General features: G+C 38.3%; 1 pseudogene; it reads left to right on the top strand.

Annotated features, from left to right (window-relative positions):
* The first annotated feature begins 554 nt into the window (after positions 1 to 554).
* Positions 555 to 3,116, top strand: LOC125170584 (protein kinase C-binding protein NELL1-like; annotated as a pseudogene).
* The last annotated feature ends 23,990 nt before the right edge of the window (positions 3,117 to 27,106 follow it).

Raw genomic sequence — 27,106 nt, 5'->3', positions numbered from 1 at the left:
TTTAAAGTTGGCTGGCTTCCTGGGTTGTTTATCGTACATAAAGGGATTGGTTTCTTGGGCAGGTTGCTGCAGGTTGTGGATCAAAGTTCTATTTTTATATATGGTCTATTTTCCATTTGTATATTCAGTCTCTCAATATTTTTCCAAGGCTTAGTTGCCTTTGAACTCCCTAAGGTACTTTCTGACCCTGGTGAAAGAAACATTATTCAGGATATAAATGTTAGAAATCTAATTAAAAATTTATTTGGGAGTACAAAGTTAAAACTGCATATTTGAGACTTATAGCCATACAATATTTTATCTCAGAACTAACAATATGTCCAATCTACACATGCATGGTTGTATATTTCAACTTAGCTTCATGCCCACCCTCTTTGTATATTCTCCCTTCCATTTCAGGGAAGGATCCTGGGAACTATATTTTCCAAAATCCCTCACCAGAAGGTTTCAGGTTATATTCCCTTATGGGAGGTTTTTCCTCAAAATATAAAAAGGAAAAAAAAAATCCACTATTCTTCAGTGGCAACCATAGGCAGGCAGGTGAGGGCTTGGAGATGGTTAATGTGAAGTTTTTCCAGTGGCTTCCAAACATCCTCCTGAGAAACATTCACTTTTGTGAATCAGCTAAGGTCAATGGAAGCAGCTTTCCTTATGTTCTTGCACTTCTAGATTTCCTGAAAGCTTGCAGGGGCTTCCCTGACATTCGCTCTCCTAGCCCTTTGAATGGTTTGGTAAGTCTTTCATTCCCAATGTTAAACCCTATTTTGTTCAAAATACCTACAGTGATTTTGTCCTTCTGACTGACCCTGATGGAATGATCAGATATTCTGCCAAAAATAAGGGTGTACACATTGTCTGAGAATGTTCTGGATGAAACTGAAAACTGGAAACTATTGTGAAACAGGAAAGACAAGATAAAGAGAGGTATAGCATGAGGATAGAAGCAGAGATTCTAAGATGTCACACTGCTGACTTTGAAGATGTAGGAAGGGGACATGAACTGAGGAAACCTGGAGTATACAAAGGTATACAAAGGTATACCAAGGTATACAAAGAGAGATCCATGCAGCCCCTCATGTGAGTAAGAAATTGACTCAGCTGTTCTGGAATAAGAGTTATTCTTCTTGACCACTGTACAGCAGAAATCATTAACTTTAGGAGTGACACTGTCCATTTGAGAACTGGAACACAGCTATTTTGAACTGAAGAGCAATGGTTTGAGGGATGAGATTTGATACCACTATAAACATAACAGGAAGCACAGGACTGAAAACCTTCTGTACTGGATGGCAGGTGGACAGTGGCACAAGTTCGCATTTGTCAGTGAAACCAAAAGCATGATTTATTCAAGGGAATCATCATCTGGGATGGGAATATTGTCTTTGTGCCAAATGGATACATAACACAGTGTCTGAACCTGAATCACCCTTGCCAACTTGCAGTGATTTTTTTTAAGCCTGATGCAAGGAATAGTGGATTTACAGAGGCTTTTGGCCAAGCCTAAAAAACTAAATTATGCAGCGACAAGACTTAGTCATTTGGAAAACTGTCACTGCAAGAAGACTTGCCAAGTGAGTGGACCACTCTACGGAGACCAAGTCTTCTGGGTTGATGGTGATCACTACAGGAAATGCACATGCAAACGTGGTGCTGTGGAATGTTGAAGAATTTCCTGTCCCCTTCCCGGTTGCTCCCCAGGATCCCTCCTCATGCACATCGCTGGCCAGTGCTGTAAAGTCTGCTGAGCAAAATGTGTCTGTGCAGGAAAAGTCCTTTCAGAAAGCCAGTGAATTTTAGCTAAAAGCTGCTGGGAATGCTGAGGTGGAGTTTTAGTAAAAAATTACAGAAGCGTGCCCTCCTTTGAACTGCTCAGAAAAGAATCACATGCAGTAGAGGTTATAACTTTTGTACAGAAAGATCTAAATGTGGTGAAAACTCACAGTGCAAAAACTAGAACACAAAAGCTACTTGTGAGTGCAAGAATGATTGTATCTCTGCCCAGAGAGATTCTGACTGCTGTAGAAATATTGAAGAGTGTGCAGCTAAGATGCATTACTGTCATGCCACTACTATGTGTGTAAACTTGCCTGGCTTATATCACTGTGACTGTGTCCTGGGATACGTTCGTTGTGGATGACTTCTCTTGTACAGAGTATGATGAATATGGCCATGGGCAGCACAACTGGGATGAGAATGCCATCTGCACCAACACTGGCCGGGACACTGCTGCACCTGCAAACTGGGCTATGTGGGGATTGGGACCATCTGCAGAGAATTCTGCCAAGAGGGCAGCGGATATGGAATATCTGTGACTCTTAACAAATGCATCTGGATTCAAAGGAAGCCACTGCGAAAAAGATATTGATGAATGCACAGGGGAAATCGTAGAGTGCCACAACTATTCCTGCTGGTTGGTACGACTGTGAGTGCAGAAGTGGTTTTTATAATGATGGGACCTATTCACTGTCCAAGGAGGCCTATATTGACATTGATGAAAGGTGCTTTAAGAACTTATACCTGTTGGAATGATTCTGCCTCCATCAACCTGGCAGGGGGATTTGACTGCCTCTGTCTTTATGGGCCCTCCTGCTCTGGTGACTGCCCACATGAAGGAAGACTGAAGTGCAAATGGCAGGTGTGGATTGTGAAAGAAAACAGGTGTTCTCTCCATTCCTGTGAGGACCAAAAGATACTCTGCCAGTAGATAACTTGTGTTTGCTGGAATCCAAACGTTGACCTTTTCTGTTGCCCAAAGTGTGACACCAATGTCACGAGTCATAATGGACACAAGCTGTATCAAAATGGAGACAATTGGACTCACAGCTGTCAACAGTGCTGGTGTCTGGAAAGAGAGTTAGATTACAGGCCACTCGCTCCAAACTGAGCTGCGAGTACACAGTCATCTTGGAAAGGCATTGCTGTCCCCGCTGAGTCAGTGACCCCTGCTTAGCTGATAACACTGCCTATGATATCAGAAAAACTTGTCTGGACAGAGGTGGCATTTTAAGGCTTAGCAGCTCAGTGTCAACATGGCTGGATCTCCCTGCATGACCTACACATGCAAGAATGGAAGTGTCTGCTATTCTGTGGATTTGAAGTGTTTTCATAATAACTGAAGGATGTAAAATGGAATCATCATCATGGGGAAAAATGGACAAAAATGACCATCCAATATGATGAAGAACAGGAGTTGGTGGTTTTGTTTGTTTGTTTGTTTGTTTGTTTGTTTGTTTTTTACCACAGACAATTATTGAAGTCTCCATCTGAAGAAGGTGTTTGGGGAATGCATTTTGGACCTACTTTTTTGTTCATTCATGCTAACTTAATCTAGGGGATATACAGTGCGGTGCCTTTAAGTCTTTGCTTGTTAGAAGTTTCCCATGTTTTAAATCATGTTTCCCTTATCAGATCATTTGCAAATACATTTATATGATCTCATAGTAACAGTTGATGGAAATTTTGGTTTATTTTGTGTACTAACATAATAGAGACTCAGCTCCTTTTATTTATGCTTTTTCTGGATTTTTGGATCAAATTCTACAAGTAAAGCTGCCTAGTGTAATTTTGTCACCCCTAAACAAACAAAACCCAGCAAAAACAATGGAGAGAAAGAGTAAACATTTTAGCTCTCATATATTAGACTTAACTTCTTAATATGGTTTCATTTCTTATTTTTTTAAATCTTTCCAGTGTTTAGCACAAAGCTTTGCACAAATCTGTTAAATCAGGTTGAATTAACTATGCAGATGAAAAAAGAAATAGGAATTTTGAAAAAAGAAATAGGAATTTTTTTTTCCAACGTTTATTTATTTTTGGGACAGAGAGAGACAGAGCATGAACTGGGGAGGGTCAGAGAGAGAGGGAGACACAGAATCGGAAACAGGCTCCAGGCTCTGAGCCATCAGCCCAGAGCCCGACGCGGGGCTCGAACTCACGGACCGCGAGATCGTGACCTGGCTGAAGTCGGACGCTTAACCGACTGCGCCACCCAGGTGCCCCAGAAATAGGAATTTTGAAGCAAACCAAGTCAGAAGCAGTTGATCAAAAATGAAAATAAGTATAAAAAAGAAAATAATAAAATCATAAGTGATAGTGAAATTGTATATCCTGCTAAGGCCCTTCTACAAAGAGGAAATTTAAGATCAAAAGCATTAATTAGGAACAGTCTTAGAATTATCCTATGGTTTATTTCTGGTTGTATTTACCTTTTAATGCTTTTCCTCACATTCCTTCCTTTCTATTGCTCTTAACTCCTTCCAAACTAATCTGAAATCCTTTTACTTTCTGTTACTAGCCTATTAGTGACTTGTTACTAGCCTAACCCAAGCAACACCTGCCTCACTGGGACTTCTGCAGTAATCTCTCAATTGAGCTCTCTGCTCCCATGCCTGCACCCCCTCGCCCCAGTTCATTCTCTAGATCTGCACTGTCTAAGGTGGTAGCCACCAGCCACATGTGACTACTGAGCACTGGAAATGCTGCAGGTTTGAATTGAGATGTGCTGGAAGTTTAAAGTACACACTGAATGTAAAAAATGTAAGATGTCAATGAACTTGTATGTTGATATGATAATGACCTGATGGTTTGGATATGTTGGGTTAAATAAGATCTATCAGTAAAAATAGTTTGACATATTTCTTTTCACTTTTAAAAATGTGAATAATAGAAAATTTAAATGTCCTATGTGGTTGGCAGTGTATTTCTACTGGACAGCCCTGCTCTAGACTGTAATCAGTAATCTTTTTAAAATAAAATTTTGTTCCTATTATTACCTTGCTTTAAACCTTGCACATAGGATAAAGACAAAAGTTTGTAATGTTGCCTTTAAGCACCTGTCTAATCTGGCTTTTCCATCCCCACATCCTCCTCCTCAACCCTCATAGCTTTGCCCTTCTTACAATTCCTCAAAGTCACTCTTCTCTTCTTAGCTGCAGTTCCACTCACATGCTATCTCCTACCTGAAATGCTTTTCATACACTTTATGTGTCTGGTTCCTACTCATCCTTTAAGTCTTAGCTGAAATGTTACTACATGAGGGAGGCATTACTTGACAGCCTTATAATCTTAGCATAGGTGGTCATAACAAAATGTGACAGGTGGATAGGTGGCTTAAACAATAGAAATTTGTTTTCCCACGGTTCTAGAGGCTGGAAGTCTGAGATCTGAGTGCTAGCATGGTTAGGTTCAATGAAGGTTCTCTTCCAGGCTCTGAGATGGCCACCTTCTTGATATGTCCTCACATGGCAAAGAGAAAGAGACAGAAACTCTCTGTTGTCTCTTCTTATAAGGGCACTATTCCCAGAAACAATCAACAAAACTAAAAGACAGCCTATGAAATGGGAGAAGATATTTGCAAATGATGTATCTTATAAAGGATCAGTATCCAAAATCTATAAATAACTTATCAAACTCAACACCCAAAAAATAAATAATCCAGTTAAGAAATGGGCAGAAGACATGAACAAACATTTTTCCAAAGAACGCATCCAGATGGCTAACAGACACATGAAAAGATGCTCAACATCACTTGCCATCAGGGAAATACAAATCAAAACCACAATGAGATACCACCTCACACCTGTCAGAATGGCTAATACTAACAGCACAGGAAACAAAAGCCTGAAGAGAAAGGGGAACCCTCTTACACTGTCGGTGGGAATGCAAACTGGTGCAGCCATTCTGGAAAGCAGCGTGAAGGTTCCTCAGAAACTTGAACTACCTCCCTATGACTCAGCAATTGAACTACGAATCATTTACCCAAAGGATACAAAAATACTGATTCAAAGGAGCAAATGCACCCTGATGTTTATAGTAGCATTATCAACAATAGCCACATTGTGGAAAGAGCCCAAATGTCCATCAACAGATGAACGGATAAAGAAGATGTGGGAGATTGTACATATAATTCTTGTGGTTCTAGACCCTTAACTTATGGGATGTGGTACAGTTCAGCAATAAATTATAGGATACCTAGTTGGTGTGTGTGTGTGTGTGTGTGTGTGTGTAATGGGTTATTATTCAGCCATCAAAGACAATGAAATGTTGCCATTTGCAAGTACATGGATGGAGCTACAGTGCATTACACTAAATGAAATAAATCAGTCAGAGAAAGGCAAATATCATCTGATTTCACTCATATGTGGAATTTAAGAAACAAAACAGATGAACATAGGAGAAGGGGGGAGAAAAAGAGAGAGAGAGAGAGAGAGAGAGAGAGAGAGAGAGAGAGAGAGAAGGAAGCAAACTGTAAGAGACTCTTAACTGTAGAGAACAAACTGAGGGTTGATGGAAAGAGGTGGGTGAAGGGATGGGCTAAATGGATGATGGGCATTAAAGGGGGCACTTGTGATGAGCACTGGGTATTATATGTAGTGATGAGTCACTAAATTCTACACCTGAAACAAATTTTGCCATGTATATTAATTAACTAGAATTTAAATAAAAACTTGGAAAAAAGGGAGCTATTCCTATCATGAAGGCCCCACTCTCATGACCTTATCTAAACCTAATTCTTTTGCAAATACCCCATCTCCAAATACTATCATTAGGGGTTAGGGATTCAGTATATGAATTTAGCAGGAGGGCAGATGGAATTCAGTGTATAGCCTTCCTCAACCTATATTAGATCCCCTATTATTTTATCTTATAGCAATATGTTTTGTCCTGTGTAACACTTAACACAATTTATAATTATGTATTTATTAGTTTTACAGGGATAGCATTGCAGAGTTCTTATTCAGTAAATGGTTATGGAAGCATTTTTATTGGGCTTATGTACTTTCAGAGATAGAAGGAACCTTATATAGATATGAGGAAACTAATACAGTTTACCTTTATTTTAAAAAGGGGAGTTCTCTTTTCTGTGATTTATGTCTTATAAAGTTAGTAATATTTAGATTTTCTGTGATTTATGTCTTATAAAGTTAGTAATATTTAGACTGAGAAGCTGTATGACAGTACAATTCCATCATACTGTGATAAAGTACGATAGATGAGATGAGGAAATCCTGCAAATTTGTATTAGGAATGCACAGGTTTACCTCATGTCTTGGGATTATTTAACATGGACCCACTCTGTAATGCTGTGTGTGAGGGAGAGTGGAAGAGGATAAGCCTTTAAATTTCAAAGAAGTCTGAGATATCTTTGCTAGTTCCAAGTAATGCAAGTTTTTTTTCAAATAATTCAAATTATATGAAAAAGGTGAAGTCAATTGTAATTGACTGTTGTTTCTGTTATCTCTCAGCTTTGTTTGTCCAGTGATGTCTTCACTTAGTCTTGATTTTTGAAAGATAGTTTCTCTGGGTATAGAATTCTAGGTTGATATTACTTGAGAGATATTTCCAATTGTTTTTCTGTTTGTTTGTTTTTTGTTTTTTGTTTTTTTCTTTCTTGTCTTTGCTTCTCCGTATGTAATGTGTCTCCTTTTCTCCAGCTACTTTTAAGATTGTCTCCTTATTTGTCTGATACTTGACTATAATGTGACTTTCATGGTTTTGTTTACATTTATGCTGCTTTAGGTGTGTTGAGATTCTTGGATCTTGGGTTAATAATTGTCATCAAATTGAAAAATGTTTAGACATTCTTTCTTCAAACATTTTTTTCTGTCCCTCTATTTTCTCTCCTCTGAGACTCTAATTACACATACATTAGACTATACTGTCCCACAAATAATTTTTCAGTCTTTTTGTGGTCTCTATGCTTAATTTTGCATAGTTTCTTTTGCTATATCTTGATATTCACAACAAACATATTTCAACAACATCTGAGTTTATGTTACTGAGGTGATTTTTTAAAAACCCCTAGATAATTGCAGGATGGGGGTTAGCTGCTAAGGGAACTAACTGATTAGAGGGTTGGAACTTTCAGTCCCACCTTCTGACCTCAGAGGATGTAAAAGGGCTGGAGGTTGAGTTAATCATCAGTGGCTAATTATTTAATCAATCATGCCTACATAATGAAGTTTCTGTAAAAATCCTAATCAAAGGGATTAGGAAAGCTTCCTGGTTGGTGAACATATAGAGGTGCTGGGAGAGTGGCATGTCCAGAGAGGTCATGGAAAGTCCATGCCACTTCCCTCAAACCTTCCACCTGCATCTCTTCCACCTGACTGTTTTTGAGCTGTATCCCTTTTATCATAAAATGTTAATCTCATAAGTAAACTGTTTTCCTGAGTTTTGTGAGCCACTCTAGCAGATTATCAAATTTGGGGAGAAGGTCATAGTATCTCTGATTTAGAGCCAATTAGTCAGAAGCACAGGTGACAGCCTGGACTTGTGATTGGCATCTGAAGTTGATGGGAGAGGGTATTCTTGTGATACTAGGCCCCTAACCTGTGAGATGTGGTACAATGCAGCAGTTAAGTTATAGGATACCTAGTTGGTATCCAGAAAGCTGGAGAATTGTTTGGTATGAAAAGCCCACACATCTGGTGTCAAAAGTGAGTTATTATGAGTAGTAGAGTAAGAGTAGAGGAGAAACACAAAATGTTTTTCTCTTTCAAGTAGTATGTATTTTCCATTAGTAAAAATATGTATACTGAATAGTTTAAGATAACCGTACAAAATTCTTATAAGCTTTATAATTAATTCCCCAATTTCTTACCTCTCCTTCCCAATATGCATATGTTTTAGAGGTAGTTATTATCATGGTATCAATTTAAAAGAAAGAAAGAAAGAAAGAAAGAAAGAAAGAAAGAAAGAAAGAAAGTTAAAACTGTTACAGAAATAATTCCACATCTTCATGGCTTTTCCTATTTTCAAGACTCCACTCTTTTTAAAATGATATTTCTTTCAATTACTCAATTGAAATATTTTGAAGAAAATTAAATTAAACTGGGTACTAACTTATGTTTATATTTTATAAGATAAGCTATTTTTAACATAAAATTTTAAAACATAATTTATATCCACCAACAATATCTAATTCATGTGTTTTATTGAAAATGAGACTCTCTAGAGTACTATGTACTACTAATCTTGCTCAGCACCACAGGCTCAACTCTTATCAGCTAAACAACTCTTCTTAGACAATATGATAGTTAATAAAAGAATCAGTTGTCCCTGATTGTTTATGCTACCTAAAGTCAAATTTAAAGGGATTATGCTATGATACAGGGTACCATCTAAGATGCTTGCAAGATGGCCATGGTATACTGCAATATTCATATATATATATATATATATATATATATGAAGTATATGTGAATACTTTAGTCCTAAGAATCACCATATATTATGAACATATACTTGGCAGTCTGCTTATGTGTATGTATATGTTAAAAATCAGGACTGTAAATCCTGCATGAAATGCTGGAATTTGAAAGAGCTGCATGGAGTTAAAGTTTATAGCATGGAGTTAAAGTTTATAGCATGGGAGGTTGCCCCTTTGTCACAACTTGAAACACCACCATGGCTTGAGGCATAGAGATGAAAGTCCTATAACTCAAAATAGGCTAAAACAAGAAAGTGGCTGCTATTGAAGCATTTAAGAAGACCAAAACTTATTTATATTATATCGTCTTCAAGTTGGGTATAATGTATAAGCACCCTATCTTTTCAAAAGGAAATTTCAGGCCAACTATTTAAGTATATCATTTCTTGGCCAGATTTTTTTGCCTTCAGTATAGGTGTGGTTTTGGTTCTCCCATGTTCCATCTTAAAGGAATTGTCAGCAAGATCTAATACCAATTACTTCATACCTGAGCACTATGATAACTCTATTTCTCTTTATCTCATCACAAAACCCTGTAATAGTTACTGAAGTCTTTTTCGTCATTCATCATTCTATCAGCAGTTTTTTGATGGCCTAAGGTGCTAACTGTGCTATACTGATGTAGATCTTAAGCTGTTCATTCTACATGGATCTTGAGCTGTTCATTCCACATCAGTATACTCCAAGAGGCAGATACAACCCCAGGTTTAAATAAGCCAGAACAAAGCTTTGAACTTTGTATTATGTATTTGTATTATGCCCTCTCTTTTTAGATATACAGATATACAACCAAACAACTTGGCAAAACCACTGTATAAAGTAGATACATATCTGCCTTCAAATAAAAGATTTTAAGGTATTCTGATTATTTGAAGGATCAGAAAGTCATAATGTTTGTTAGTCTAGGCCTTTCCAGTTGTAAATGCCACAATGGGATTAAATACATACGGATTTGATTTCTGTGAGAGAAAAATTGGTGGGAGTCCGAGAAGGTGCTGTGCAAGGACCAAGCACAAGAAAAGGGAAGGAAAGTCATATGGAAGGATTCCAGACTACCATGCAGCCTAAGGAAGATTCAGCAAGACTCTCAGGAAGTTCTCCAGCCAAACCTGGCTGTCAAAGGCGTTCTGGATCTCCCAGGAATGGACCTATTTTAGTAGCCCTGCCAATGCTCAGCCCTAACCTGGGAGCAGCCCAGTGCTGCTTTGTACTAAGCATGGCCTTAGTACAAACAGGGGAATGGATTTGGGAGCATGGCAGCTGGGTCCTGATCAAGTTCTCTGTGGTTACCTTCTCATGCCCACCACAGTTATTTTCTTAAAATATGAAATATAGTTCAGGATTCAGGAATTCACTTTATATAAAACATCCAAATCCACCTAATTGTAATTTCTGTCACAATAGGACTTGTATATTGTATTACTTCAAACAAGGCTGGGCACAATACAAACTACAACAACCAGGCCTCAAAGCAATATACTTCATAAATTGAGAGCAAAGGAATCTGCCAAGGTCCCAGAGTTGAGCTGATTTAATCTACATCTTGAATCTGTGTTTAGCAGCTTGGGCAAAAACAGAAACACATTAGGCTACTCTTGTTTTCTATTTATGACAAAAGAAAGCCAATAAATTTAATACCATCATTCTTCCTGGAACTAAACTCAAACAGGAATTTTATTACTTGCTTCCCTGTACAAAGAACACTCACTACCATAATGGGTCATATCTCCAATTGTGGATTTATAAAAGGATCATAAAATGCAGTTCAAGGAGATGATTCTTGTATTGGCCTATGCTAAAGGTAGAGGACTTAACAGTAAGCTGTAACTTGGTCAAGGAATTTCTTTTTGGCTTTAATAATAATGATTCAAAAACCCATTCCTTCAGGTATTCTAAAATAATGCTGGGAAGAAAACTCAAAAAACTCAGAAGAGAAGATAATAAGCCTGCTCATTAGACTTGGCTAGACTTCCCAATTACCTAAAATTGTAGAAAGGTCTTCAGCCGATCTTTGAAGGATGTAAATTTATAGGAGAATTTATAATCAGTGTTTTCTAAAGTGTGTTATATGTATCATCCATAGCTCAAGTGAAGATGTAAGAGGATAAACAAAATTTTTAATAATGTAATTTTAATATGTTTTAATAAATATATAACTAGTTCATTGAAGCCATGAGTTCACAGATAAAATTAAGAAAAAAAAAGATTTAAGACAGCTATTAAATTATAGTATATGGGTCAGCAGACATGGAAAAAATCAAATAGGATGATACTATAACAGGGTAGATTATGGCCCCCAAAGATGTCCAACACTAATCCCCAAATCTGTGAATGTTCACTTACATGGTGAAAGAGATTTTGCAAATATGATTAAGCTAAGGATCTTGAGATGAAATTACCTTGGATTATCCTGGAGGGCCCAATGATGTAATTACAAGTGTTCTTAAGAGGAAGACAGGAGGGTCAAAGACAGAGGAATGGGAGATGTGAGGAGGAAGCAAGAGGTTGGAGTGTTGTTAGGAAGGGGCCACAGGCCAAGGAACACAGGCAGCCTCTAGAAGCTGAAAAATAAAAGGAACAAATTCTCTGTAGCTCCAGGAAGGAACCAGTCTCGCCAACAACCTGATTGTAAACTTATTTAAAAGACTTGTTTTAGGGGCGCCTGGGTGGCTCAGTCGGTTAAGCGTCCGACTTCAGCTCAGGTCACGATCTCACGGTCCTTGAGTTCGAGCCCCGCGTGGGGCTCTGGGCTGATGATGGCCCAGAGCCTGGAGCCTGCTTCCGATTCTGTGTCTCCCTCTCTCTCTGACCCTCCCCCGTTCATGCTCTGTCTCTGTCTCAAAAATAAATAAATGTTAAAAAAAAAAAAAGACTTGTTTTAGGCTTCTGACCTCCAGAACTGTAAGAAAGGAAATGCCTCTTGTTTTAAGCCTATGATAATTTATAGCAGCAGAAATAGGAAACTAATACAGATATTCATCAAATGACTGACATTTGTGAAACATTGCTTTAGCAAGTGTCTGAGTGCAGGTATTTTATCTTATTTATTAAGGCAACAGTCACAAACTACAGATGCCAGATTTGTTGTAATTTGTGTATTCATCACTTAACAAATATTTCTGCAAGTTACTCATTCCCCTGCTATATAATTCATCTGTAACTGGACACTTGAAATCAGTTTTGTAATTTAATGATAATAATGGAGGAATTAATAGCATTTATAGAGCATTAAGCAGGCATGACACTGTTCTAAGCACTTTATACATATTATTTAGCCTTCTGGGATAGTTTCTGTTATAATCCTATTTTATAGATTGATTTTGCTGAGGAATGGAGAAGTAAAATAACTTCTCCAACATCACAGCTGGAACCAGCTTTAAACCTGCAGGTCTGTTTTTGTCTGGAGCCTGGGTTTTCATCATATTTAAGGAGTCCTGAATGTTCTCTTTCCATTTCCTTGCCTAAAATGGTCTTCAGTTCTCCTTTACGATGATGTTGTACTCTTTTCATTAAGTGATCATTCTTCTGGTTGTAGAAACCAAAGCAAAATAAGAATACTTCTGCCTTCCCTCTACCATCTGATAACATTAAAGCATTTTCCTATCCACTGTTTGTTAATAATTTTCTCAATAGGAAGCTACTTCAAATATAAGTTAATATAAAGTAAAATAGTTTTAATAACACTAAACAAAAATCATGGAGAAGTAATAAAAATGTAATATTCAGTTAAAATGCCATTAATTTTCTTTACAGGAATTTAGAGTAGTCTGTGCTTTTGCCCTTGCTTCTTAGAAAAGCAATATGGACCTTCCCCGTTACTGTGGAATCTTAAAAGGCATTTAGGCGCTTTGGGCTTCAGGTCCCTCTTCTGCGAAATTACAGTTGGGCTGAAAACTCCCCAAGACTTCTTTGAATTCTTGAATTCAATGACTGCAATACATATATTTATTTCTTTTGGGAAGAATAATTCAACAGAACCCTGCCTGTTAATATGACACAGGACCCTGATTTACCAGACATGTCTAAGAGCCATGTGCCTTTGATGCTGGACTCATTACTTATCTTTTAGGCTGCTTATGAAATGTGTTCCCTTTCAGTGGGTGGGGCCATTTCATAATGTATGTTTGCTTGAATAGTCTACTTGCTCCTGTGAACTTCCTACCTCTTGGTGAAAATCAGGTGGTGAAACTGACCACCCATTTATTGTTTTAGTTTAATCTTCTTTAATTTAGTTCTCCAAATACTGCCTGCTTCAGCCTCATACATTAATACGTAACATCATTTGGCTAGCAGACTCAGAAATGTCCAAAGTCAAGAATTTCACGGAAGGAATATCCACATTAGGTGTATGGTTGGACCAGATGACCTGTTAGGGTTTTCTGGGGAATGTCATGATTTTAACAGTGAAGGTCCCAGATCCCAGGAATCCCTCAGTCCTGGGATGGTTAGTTGCCCTTTCTAAGGTCCCTTAAATCCTGACTTTAGATTGGTGCTGTCCAGAAGAATTTTCTGCAATGATGAAAATATTCTATACCTAAACTATTCAATTCAGTAGACTCGTGTGGCTATTGAGTACCAGAAATATGAACAGCACAATTGAGGAACTGAATTTTTAATTTAATTAAAGTGTAACAAGTGGTTACTATATGGGACAGCACAGCTATAGGTGATGCCATGAACATGATCATTAGTGAGCTGCTTCGTGCAACAGCCCTAAGGGAAGCACCCTGGAAAGCAGTCTGAATGAACACTTGTCTAACACTCAACCCACCAGCTTTATTTCCTATATCCATTGTTATACCGACAAGGCAGTGTAAGTTTATCCAGGAATATTGATAAGATGTACCTTTATCACTCTCGAGGTCAAAGGATAGATTCCATGATGGCTTTTTGAGAAACATGTTATTTAAGTTGTGTATTTAGTCTGAGTTTCAATAGATGAGTAAGCACATCCAAATAAAAGCACTCTAGTAATTAGTACTTTGTGGTTCTGCTGTTAAGACATAAACAGCTGTGGATTTTAGGTATATGGAGACTGAGCCCTTTCTGATCTAGCCTAGTGGTTTAGTGAAGCTTAGGGACATTATACCGAATTAAGTTCCAATTTGGAATGAGGACTGATTTAAAATTTTCCTAAGAGAAACCCAGAGAACTGAAGTTTGCTTTATTATATTAAAGTGAGCAGTCAGCAGACAGAAAAACACAACATTACATCCTAAAGGAAAAAGAGAGTTTTCTTGAATTGCAGAATGTTGACACCATACATCTGTTCTGACATCAAAGCTGTTGGTTATAAATCTTGCAGATAACTGATCATCCCAAATCCACAAAGGCAGAAGTTGAAAGAGAAGTTGGAACATCAGAAGAGGCAAAGAAACTCCACAGCCCCTGAAGGAGTTGAAGCCAGTTACAGTGTGACATATATCTTAGGTTTCTGCAGAACTTGGCTGTCCATTTAAATGCTAATGTGCAACCCTGGCAAATCCTAGGAATTAAAGTGCTGAAGCAGGCAACAGCACTGGAAATTTCAGACCGTTGTTGAATATTTAGCATCCATGTGCTAAAGAGCTCAGGTATACTTTTAAATGTCAGAGAACACACCACAGCTTTCACTACGCTCTGCTATGAATTCTTTGGCAATGTGCCACTTTTTAAAGAAAGTATGAGTGCAGTTTTGAGTTTTCAAGTGATTTTTATTAAGTTGATCTGAGAAGCAAAACAAGCAGTCATTACCTACAATTTATACATAGGGTATTCAAAATTTCTTCCTGCTTAAAAGGTTTTGTTTTATCTCTTAAAGTTTCAATCATCTTCAACTATGAGAACTGAAAACAGAAATTTCAAGCAAATTTCAGATTTTCTTCTCATTTTATTACTCTGAATTTAATACTGTAGCACATCAAAACTATATTAATATATCACTGAGCCAGCAACAAGCAGACACTTTGAGAGGTAGTAATAACATGTTATTGAATTTGGTACCTTGAGAAAAGGAAGAAGCTATCCCAAGGCTTAGAGTGAGCTTCAGGAAGGTCAATTATATAGGGAAATATAGCTGCTAGATGGGTAACTGCTATAATCTCTAGAGAGTACGGGTTCTTGGTATCCAGTCAACAGTTATATGCAGATTATCATTCATATGTTGGGCGTTGGGCTAGGTGCTGGGGATGTAATAATAATAATCATAATCATAATTATAATCATAATCAGGCTCTCATATACTGATTGCCCTGTGAGTAGCATTATATAAGTGCTTTACATATGTTAATTCATTTAATCCGGTGAGGACATAATCCAACCTGTAGGTGTAAGCACCCTTATGAGGTAAGTATTTATGGACAGGGAAGTTGAGGCAAGAGATTATGTAATTTGGCCAAATTAATGCAGTTTATAATTAATGAAAATGGGATTAAAACCCATATAGTCTTATCTTAAAATTTACACTCTTAAAACCCCTATACATAGTGCTTTAATCCTTAATGTTACATTCCAGTAACATTTTGACCATTCTTCTATTCCAAATTTCTTTAGGTATTTGGCTTTTTAAAAAATAAAATGTTGACTCTCACTTGATGATAAATGCCTTGAGATTTTCCCCTAGTGTGGTGGTTTGCCCATATCTGGTCTTCTGTAAATATTTGTGGTACAGTCAGTGTACAGTAAGAAGAAAGGTTTTGGAGCTGGATAGAACCTGGATAGAATCCCAGCTCAACTACTTACTCAATGTATGAACTTAGTTTCTTCATCTGTAAAATGGAAAGAATGGAGTTATTGTGAGGATCAAATGAGATATAAAATTTTTAGCACAGTACTTGGCACATGACAGGCTTGCAATGAAAGCTCACTGTTATTAGTTAAATAAATTACTTGTTTTAAAAATTGTTAACCATTATTTTATCTTTAAACTAGAGATGAACTTAGAAATATGGAGCCATAAAAGACCTGAGAGAATATAGACCAAATTCTAGAGCTGAGGAAAATGACGTCTAGTTAGACTAGAACCCTGATAGTTTAATGTTCACTCAGGTCTCTTTATATAGAGATCTTTTCTCTCTCCCTTCATCCCTTCCCTTCTTCTATTACTTTATTTACTCACTCAGTATATTTTTTATTAAGTACCTACCTAGGTACCAGGCTCTGTAATAAGGATAAATCAAGTAGTGAGTTTCCACTCCTGACCCAATTTCTTCTCTACCAGTGGCTCAGAGTGTGAATCCTGGACCAGCAACAGTTTCATCGCTTGGTGTGATGGTTAACTTTGCTGAGCCATGGGGTACCTAGACCTTTTGTCAAACATTATTCTGGATAGGTCTGTGAGTATGTTTCTGGATGAGACTAACATTTGAATTGGTAGTTTGAGTAAAGCAGATAGACCTCCCTGATGTGGTTGAGCCTCATCTAATCAAAGACCTGAATAGAACATAAAGGCTGAGTAAGAGGGAATGTCATCTTCATGAGGTCCCAATAGTTCATTTTTGCTTTTAATTCCCTTCCCTTTGGAGATGTGTCAAGTAAGAAATTGCTGCAGCTGAGGTCAGAGAGGTTGTTGCCTGCTTTCTCCTCTAGGGTTTTGATGGTTTCCTGTCTCATATTCAGGTCCATCATCCATTTTGAGTTTATTTTCGTGCATGGTGTAAGAAAGTGGTCTAGTTTCATTCTTCTGCATGTTGCTGTCCAGTTCTCCCAGCACCATTTGTTAAAGAGACTGTCTTTTTTCCATCGGATATTCATTCCTGCTTTGTCAAAGATTGGTTGGCCATACTTTTGTGGGTCCAATTCTAGAGTCTCTATTCTATTCCATTGGTCTATGTGTCTGTTTTTGTGCCAATACCATGCTGTCTTGATGATGACAGCTTTGTAGTAGAGGCTAAAGTCTGGGATTGTGATGCCTCCTGCTTTGGTCTTCTTCTTCAATATTACTTTGGCTATTCAGGGTCTTCTGTCGCTCCATACAAATTTTAGGATTGCTTGTTCTAGCTTCAAGAAGAATGCTCGTGCAGTTTTGATTGGGATTACATTGAATGTGTAGATTGCTTTGGGTAGTATTGACAGTTTAACAATATTTATTCTTCCAATAGTAGGAGGGAATTTCAGCCTGTCTGCATGAGCTGGGATATACCTCTTTTCTTGCCTTTAGACTTGAATTAAAAAATTGGTTGTTTTGGGGTCTCAGTCCTGCTGGCCTTTGGACTAGAACTTAGACCATAAGCTCTCCTAATTCTCAGGACTTCAGATTCAGACTGAAATTTACACTATTAGCTCTCTTGGGTTTCCGGCTTGCTGACTGCAGCTCTTGGGACTTCTCAGCCCCTCTAACTACCTGAGCCAATTTCTTATCAGTCAGTCAGTCCTATTGGTTCTGTTTCTCAGGAGAATGCTAATACACTTGGGAATTCCATTCAGGGTCTACCCTGAGATTGAGCCCATCAATTTGTATTTTACCACCCCCCCCCCCAGGTAATTATTACATGCACTGACACTTAAGAACTGCTGTATTTAAGGGGCTCCTGGTGGCTCAGTCGGTTAAGCATCCGACTTCAGCTCATGTCACGATCTTAAGGTTCATGAGTTCAAACACCATGTCAGGCTCTGTGCAGACACTTCACAGAGCCTGGACCCTGCTTCAGATTCTGTGTCTCCTTCTCTTTTGCCCTCCTGCACTTGTGCTCTGTCTGTCTCTCTCTCTCTCAAAATAGATAAACATTAAAAAAAAAAAAAGGGAGAACTCCTGTATTTAAGACACACATCCTTGATTGCCCAGAACAATGAGGAGGGCAGCATTTTAATACCAGCACAGTTAAACTCCTGAGTCATGATTTATTTTTAGATCTCACAAATGAATGTCACCTCCCTGAACTAGCCCATTTTGACAGAATACCTTCCCTTCAGTAACAACCAGGAGACCCTGGTTGTCCAATTTCTTAATGAGCTTAGTGCATATAAATATAAATGTGAACATTCTGAATATCTGTTGTTGGTGTTGTTCCATATAAATACATTCTAAAGACTAAGTAAAACAGGTAAAAAATCTCCCCTCAAACCCTCAAAGGATTCTAATTGTTTTTACCTTTAGTGTGGGATGGACCTTATCTAAAGCAAGAAAGCTACAGAGACAACAAAGCATTTTTACTCTTAGAGTGTTCAGCAGAGCCTGCTGGAGTTACACAGTGCTCCCTCCCCAGGCATCGTGATCTTCATTATTCCTTCCCCGTGATTAAACATGCAGCTCTGCTTTCAGACTCTTCAAGGGCAATCAGAGGAGCTACAGGAATTCACATTCTGCTGTTCCGTTACCAAAACACTTACACTGTCCTCATGGCTGTTCTGGGTTTTTGTGAACTATTGGTGGTGCATGTTTGCCGTTTGCATAGTAGGAGTCCGTCAGTAATGAAGGTCACAGACTTTTTTTATTTTTTCCTCAAGGAAGATTATCTGGAAAGAGTTTCATTTCTTTCCTAACAGAAAGGACACTTGAACAGGTAATAGACCTTTTGTGTCAAAAACATTGTACCAGCATGTGATCCATGAGTGGTGTTCCACATCAGTAAAACAGACCTTCAGCCAAATGGCATGTTCTGGAATTCTTTGTAGGCAGATCAGCAGTCAGTTTTTTAGTGCACATACACAACAAATGGATTATAATATGTTGTGGGTTATTAATCAAACAATCCAAGCTTACATTTGTCATCATCCACAAATATTCCTTGAGAGCTACTATGTACAAGCCAGTATCCAATGGCATGGTACACAGACACAAACACAAAAATGCTAAATCATAATCATTAACCCCAAGTGTGTATTTTTTTTTTAATTTCTTTTTTCAACATTTATTTATTTTTGGGACAGAGAGAGACAGAGCATGAACGGGGGAGGGGCAGAGAGAGAGGGAGACACAGAATCGGAAACAGGCTCCAGGCTCTGAGCCATCAGCCCAGAGCCTGACGCGGGGCTCGAACTCCCGGACCGCGAGATCGTGACCTGGCTGAAGTCGGACGCTTAACCGACTGCGCCACCCAGGCGCCCCCCAAGTATGTATTAAGTACCTACTGTGTACAAGCCAGTGTCCTAGGCAATCATGCATAGCTATAAACTCAAAAGCCATTTGATGAGTGCCTTTATGTATTAAGCATCTTTATTAAGGCATTTATATATATTTTTTCCTCTTTAGATCCTTTCAACATCTATATGAAGCAAGCATTATTGTCACCATTTTATAGATGAGACAGTGACATAGAGTTGTTAAATAATTTGCTCAGAATCACTTATTTTTGTGAAATGGAAGAACCTGATCTTAAATCCTTATCTTTCTGAATCTGAACATTGTAAATTTGTGTGTGTGTGTGTGCTTCCAGAAGTTTTTATCTAAATGGTAAGTCAGAACACATACATTAAAAAATAAACAAACAAATAAATAAATAAGTAAGCAGAGACAAACAAACACAACCAAGCTCTACAACAATGCAAATTTGCAAATACAACGTGACAGGTGAAGGATATAAAGAATAAGTGTCAAAAAACAGATGGCGATGGATACTGTTCTACCAAGGTCCTGCTGGTAAATCAGAAACCACACCAGGTTTGGGGTTTTGTTTGTCATTTTTTTGAGACAGAGAGCAGGGAGCAGAGGGAGAGAGAGAGAATCTGAAGCAGGCTCCATGCTCAGGACAGAGCCTGACAAGGGGCTCCTTCCCACGACCCTGGGATCATGATCTGAGCCAAAATCAAGAGTCAGATGTCCAACTGACTCAGTCAGCCATGCGCCCTCCACAATATCAAGTATTTTTAAAAAGAGATTGACCAAATGGGCATTAGAGAACTAAAAAGGAAAAAGGGAACCCAGAGGTAACTGCAGGAAGCAGCTCCCGCTCCTACACTGTGGAAACAAAACCAAGAGGTTGGAAGTATCAGAACTTAAAAGCTCTAAGGAGGGGTCCTGCCCAGTTGAACCAGACCTCTGAGGAGGGGTCACTAACTGGCTGGTAATTCTGAGAGGGGTTGTTAAAGCTGATCCTGGGAAGGTGGTGGGAAACAAATCTGAAAACTACAACCAATTAATACTGGAGTAACTGCTGCAGATGAAAAATAAATAAATTAGTTAATTAAAACAAAACAAAGCAAAACAAAACAAAACAAAACAAAACAAAACAAAACAAAACAAAAAAACATTGCTGCTGAGATGCCCAAAGATATGGGAAGAACCAGGATATCTGGAAGAAAGAGAGAAAGTACCTTCTCTTCCTTCAGCCTCTCAGTCAGCCTCTTACACTGCCATTCGCAGGGCCTAGCATGGACCCAGCCAACAAAGGAAAAATGTCTGTTCCTGAAATCCTTATTGCTTCTAAGTTCACCCAAGTGGGGCATAGACCACATGATGGCCCACCTCTGCACTGACTAGTTCATGAACTTGAGGAGAGGCCTCATGTATGCAGAATTCAGTTTCATTTATCCCCTCTGCTCCATTTGGTGCAACTCCACTCATGCTCTTGGCTCTTTTCATTCTTTTGGGTTAAATAAAGTAACATTTGCCAGGTTGTCCACCTAGCAGGTAGACATTTTTCTGGTTTTCCACCACCAATTTAATGACTAGTACATGAGTCTACTGATTTATGTCCTTTTAATTCTGCTCATTGCTCCTGATACCTTGCCCCCTCTAACAGTACAGATTTTACTCCCACTTAATATGCCTTTCTGATTGTCTTCTTTTTACCAATGGAAGCCTTCATCTGTTTATATTTTCTTTTTCTACATTATTATCTTCTGATCAGAACTGGTTATCACTTTTTCCCCAAATTGTAGATGAAATTCCTGGGATCTGGGGTTTCAGAGGAAAGGATACTTAGAACAAAAAGAATCCTCAAGTAAAATAAATCATTGGTTCTCTACACTTCAGACCAGTGCTAATTTATGATGAAGTTTTCCCTAGTGAAAAATAAAGACAATATCAAGAACTAAGAGAGGCAACAAGGCATGATGGTTAAAAGTGAGGGCTGTGGAGCCACTTGACCTGGTTTGAATTCTGGTTCTGTAATCTTTGAGAAGTTACTTAGCCCTACTGTACCTTAGTTTTTTCATCTGTATGGTGGTTGTAATAAAAATATCTGTCCTGTGGGGTATTATGAGGATTCCATTAGTTATTACATATAAGCACATAAAACAGCACTCGATAAATGCAAGTAATATTATTTTTAGATAGTTTAACTATACTAATGGTTATTTTTTGGGGGAATAACTGCCTTATAAAAAGAGATAACATTATTACTACTTTTTTTTTAATTTGAAAATGCTCCTTCTTACATTAAATGGAGTTAACAATCGATATGGTGAAATCTAAAAGTCCTAGAACACTGTTATAAAACACTCCTAAGATATATAAAGAAAGGAACAAAAATCAAACAAGAATTTGTGCAGGGATTTTGAGTTTATAAAGTATGAATTTACCCTTTTAACATGGATGTACTCGCTGCCACCCATAGGCCAGACCCTGGGACCATCCTAGAAATGCCATGATGAGCAAGATAGACATAGTTCCTATCCTCAGAGTGGTGGCAGTTTAGTAGAGCTTCTCATGTAACTTGTTTAATTTGTTCCTGATAATCATCCTGGAGAAGGATACTGTTGTTATCATTATCAACATCATCATCATCATCATCATCATCATATCATCATCCCTATTTTCAATAATAAACTGAAGCCTCAGAAGGGGGAGAGATCCCATTCCTTGTGTTGTACAGCAGACAAAATTTGTGGTTCTTTTCACTACAACATAATGATAGACTATGTGTAGGCCTATTCCTTCTGCCAGGCAATGTATCTCTGTTCTCATAATGGGATCCTGTGGGAATATGTGCTTAATAAACTTGTGTAAAGGTCAGCTTTTCTGGAACACATCTAGTCTGTGAAATAAGACTGAGTATAGAATTGAGTTTTTCCCCCAAAAGAACAGTTAGCTAGAGAATTTAACAATTGAGTCTCTAACCCTTTCACCTCTTATTTGTTGAGTATGAAGGGTCTGAAGTGTATCTTTAATGTCTCTGGCCTCTTCTTTCCCCCTTCTTTTTTTTTTTTTATTTTTTTTTCAACGTTTATTTATTTTTGGGACAGAGAGAGACAGAGCATGAACGGGGGAGGGGCAGAGAGAGAGGGAGACACAGAATCGGAAACAGGCTCCAGGCTCTGAGCCATCAGCCCAGAGCCTGATGCGGGACTGGAACTCACGGACCGCGAGATCGTGACCTGGCTGAAGTCGGACGCTTAACCGACTACGCCACCCAGGCGCCCCTTCTTTCCCCCTTCTTTACGACCTTGTGCGCCAATATCCCCCAAAAGGAGACTTGACTATAGTAATATGCCTTGTGGGTCTGCAAGAAGGAGTGCAATGCATACATTGGTTCTCTTCTCTTTCTACCCATTTATTTTTTAAATGCCATTATCTTTTGAACAATGCCTGCTAAGGGGTCATTTGATAATGATTTAAGATGATAAAAATCTTAAGTCTCAAAGGAAAGGAATTCTGAATGATACTCAATGGTGTTGTACATGCACTCTCTGCTTAAATCATAGCATATTGGCTTTCCGCTCTTAGTTTTTTTAGTTTTGATCCATTAATCTCTCATGAAGTTATGGTCTTTGGAGTGAGATATTCATGTTACATCCACACCACAAGCTTTTGAAGTAGTATGCTAGGTGCCTTTCATATGTAAGCTTATAAATCCTTACAACAGTCCCACCAGGTAGATACCTGGAGTACAAAAGAGGAAACAAAAATTGCTTTTAAATCTACCTCCCTCCTTACATAAATTTTTTAAAATAACGATATGGAAATGTAATTAAATAAAAGATTTACAGATAAGTAAATAAGTCACCCAACTAAAAAGGTTTGAAGCTAAGATTTGAACCCAGAGCTCTCTGGCACCAAATCTGTGTTTTTCCTTTTATACTAGCACTTCCCAAACTGTATACAGCCAGACATGATTTCCACAAGGTATTAATAATGCTATTCCTAGGAAGACATCCATTATCAAGTATGTTTGGGAAAGAGTGAACACCCTTGATTCCTTTGGAGATTGGCAGTGTATACTATGTAGCAAATTAAGACTTTCAGACATCCTGTTGAGTACAAAAAAAAAACTGTTTATTTGGCTTACACTAGCATTTGAGTTTCTACTTCCTTACTGATTTAAACACTTAACAACATTTGCTGTAGGATAGAGAAAATGGGGCTTTGCAATGCATCAGTCAAAACAGTGAGAAAACAGGGACAACTGCTAGACTTGGATAAAGAATTTCCCCATAGAGCCAGGGTCACTGTCTGAATCAAGATGGTCTGCTGAAATCCAGAAGACAGAGTTAATGATGGTCTTTGGAATAGAATGTGTCATGTAGGGAATAGAAAAGGTCATTCAAAAGAAAGAGTGTTCTAAGTGGAAAGGCCCCCATTTAGCTGAAAGCACTATCTACTTACAGTGTGCTGAATGGGCAGGAAGAGGCTGCAATTAAAAAGAGATTTATTACATTATAATTTTATGTATAGTTATTGTTGGGTCCTTTCTCATTCTACAGATCAAGGGCAGTTAGATAGACTGACTCACTTTCCTAGGGTGAATAAACATCTTGGTTTGTAGGACTTTCAAGTCTAAAGTTGACCACCCTACATTTACTAAAAATGATTATTTGCAAAGGTTGTTACTAATATTCAGGCCCCACATCCATGTGATCCAAAAACATTTTAAAAATGTATTCACTTTATCAAGAGAGTTTATTACACATGTAATTAATGATATTGTTTTGATACAGAGTGAAGCATTCTTGTATATTAGATGTTAATGGTATAATTTGGGATCTGTCAGGGATACATCATTTTTTTTATTCTTAGCAAATCAGAGCAGATCAGTGTAATTAATCTGATATTGGCCCCCTTAGTAATGTAGGCTTTGCCCAAGAAGACCTTGTGCCAATTCCAGGGCTGACAGGACAGACCCACCCAGGAGGTGGAAAGCACCAAGTTTTAGGGTTGTAGCAGCCTCCAGTAAGTGGTAAGCCATGAAAGTCCATGATGGGAGTTCATAGAGATTGACAGGCTGCATCTAGTTGGCCTGTATAAGAATAGCAGGCACATGGCCTCTGAATTAGAATCAAGGCAAAGCTTCAAGTGGTAGAACCAGCAAGAACAAAAGAGAGACAGTTCTCAAAGGCAAGGCAAGTGCAGGAGGCCCATGGGGACATTACAGAGGAGTGAGAGGCAATATGTAGACCAGTACAAAGGGCCTCACACCCTAATGTATGCAGGCAGCAAGGTGTTTAGTAGCATAGCACAAGCCAATGGACTCCCTCTAGGACATTTCATATTAAACTCTTCCTGACTGTGAAGAGATCAAGGGCCCCAGGCTTGTAAATATTTCCTGTCCAAGAAGGGCAAGACTGAACACATAGATGGAAGATCATCAGAACTAACCAGGAGAAGATACAGAAAGAGGAGAAATGGGGCCTACTAATTGCTGATTGCAGCAACTGCTCATTCAGTTCCTGAGGGCTTAGAAATTCTGGGAATTGATAAGTAGAAACCAACTGTGAACCAACTGAGTCTCCTAACCTACTCAGTATTGTGAGGAATGTATAGGGAAGACCTATAAATACTGTGTTTGCATGCATCTTCATCCTCTTTATGTCTTCTGAAGAAAGAATACTTGCTATGGGTGGGATTCTTCAGGAGACAGGGCATGGAGAATGTGGGACTTGGGCACAGAGCTCCATGTCATCTGATGTTAAGTAGTTAGTTTATTCCTAAAGAAGGAGGAAATGGAGGGATTTGGCAAAGCTGTCATCCTCTTTTTTTTTTTTTTTTAATCGTGTAGGGCCTCCTTTACAAAGAAGATAGCAGACTATTTATTTTCCAGTTAAAATGGAAGAATTGCTTTCTGAAATTTCAGTGTTAGAGTTCATGGTCCTGCATATCTTCTGTACCTAAATAAAAACATCTGATTTAAAGTAGACTGTTGTTGAATTATGATACCAAGAACCATGCCACCACACTCTAAAACCTTGCAAAATGAAAGCTCTTGTAAAGTTCCTTTTAAAATACTTTTTTTTTTTACAAGGACATCTTATAGAATGTTTCAAATGACTGGAGGGGAAATAAAGAGATTAATCACTTTATAAGCACCAATTAATGTGACTCTTTATGCTATTAGTGTCTTACTGGACAATCAATTTTTAAAAAGACATAAAAGTTTCTAGAATTTACATTGCTATGTTTCAGCTAATGACTGTTTATTATTCCCTGGCTCAACTACTTGCTGATTAATATCCTTGAAACAAAATCCTTACAAATATTTCCTTTATTTGGAAGTTCAGTTTCAGATGTAATATTCTGCAGTTAGTTCCTCTGAAAGGGAAGATCTGGAAACAAAGAAGTAATATAATTTTCCAAAAACAACTCTGCAGATTAAGTTCTGAGTGTGATTTCTTTGGGTAGCAAATTCCTCCAGATCTCCTTCTTGCATCCCCTAAATTTACCTTATTATTCAAATGTTTCCCATGAAGGCCACTTTTTGCTACTCTTTTTAATGTAGATAATCTTAGGGTTTTACTGTCTTTTTTGCTTTCTTCACATACTTTTTCTGGACCACCTCTCATTACTTCAACTGACATCTCTAAACTTCTGACACTAAATTTATAGCTCTACCCCAGACACTCTCTAAAGCTCTTGACTGCTTTATTGACACCTTCTCTGAGAAGTTTCATAAGCATCTCAAACTCGACATGTCTAAAACTGACCTGCTCATCATCTGTTTCTCTTCTATTCTCTAGTTCAGGAAATGCCATCACCATGATCAGTTGGCCACACCTGGAATTTGTAAATGATCTTAGACTTTACTCTCCCTGGAAAATGACTCTCCACAACAAGTATTGCTCCCAGTCTGCAGCAAAGGTCTTGACAAATCCCCTCCTGCCAAGTGTGGTTCCTGACCCTTGATTCCACATTGGTTGATGCCATTAAAGTTTTCTTGTAGCATGCTGAATGGAGGTCTGGAATGAGGTGAGACATGAACCTTCTGGGTCATGCTATCTTAGGAGCCAAAGCAAGCCCCTAACTCACTTTCTCTCTTTCAATCTCTCTCTCTCTCTCTCTCTCTCTCTCTCTCTCTCTCTCTCTCTCTCTCTTTCATCCAGTTATTATTTGTAAGGCTGAGTAGAAGACAGCTACCAAACTGCACTCAGAATTATTTCTATCTTCTAACTGCTGATAGGGTGTCTCTTGATCAAGATTATTGAGTTCTTCAAAAGATGCTTCAGGATATCACTTTGTACACCTCCAGAATGTCTGAATCCACTTTAGGCTTGGGTGGGGATATCAATCATCTATGTAGACAAATGACATGTAAAGCTTGAGGCTCTAGACAATTCCTGGATGTCTGTTTACCAGGTTGGAGCTATAATTTGAGGAGCTGGTTGAAAACCATTGTTCACCTGTCAAATAAAGCACTTCAAGTGGATGCTCTCATAACATTTTGAAAAGGGCTTTGGTATTTACATAAAGAGGTTGAAAAAGGCTCCCTTCCCATGATCCTTGGAAAAAAGGCTCTTTGCTAAACCAACAAGCTGTTTGAGATGTGGGTTTTTGTGCCCCCCCCCCCAGCCCACTAGAAAAGAGTACTATGAACACCTAATTTGTGTAATGTGATCTTGAGGCCACAGGCAATAGCTTGTCCCTATGGCCCTGCTGAACAAAGGCTGAGTCACCTGTCGAGTCAGGAAATGTGAGAACATCAATTGTACATATTATCTGGTGATCTCACTTGGAGTCATTGCTGAGTTTCAACCGATTTCCAAAGGATTTTTTTTCAGTAACCATCGTAAGTGTTATCTTACTATCATGAAACAAAAGGCCTGAAAATT

The sequence above is a fragment of the Prionailurus viverrinus genome, chromosome B4 (genome assembly GCF_022837055.1).
Source record: "Prionailurus viverrinus isolate Anna chromosome B4, UM_Priviv_1.0, whole genome shotgun sequence".
NCBI classification, from domain to species: Eukaryota; Metazoa; Chordata; class Mammalia; order Carnivora; family Felidae; genus Prionailurus; species Prionailurus viverrinus.
The sequence above is the reverse complement of the archived record's forward strand: the minus strand, read 5'-3'. Positions and strand labels throughout refer to the sequence as shown.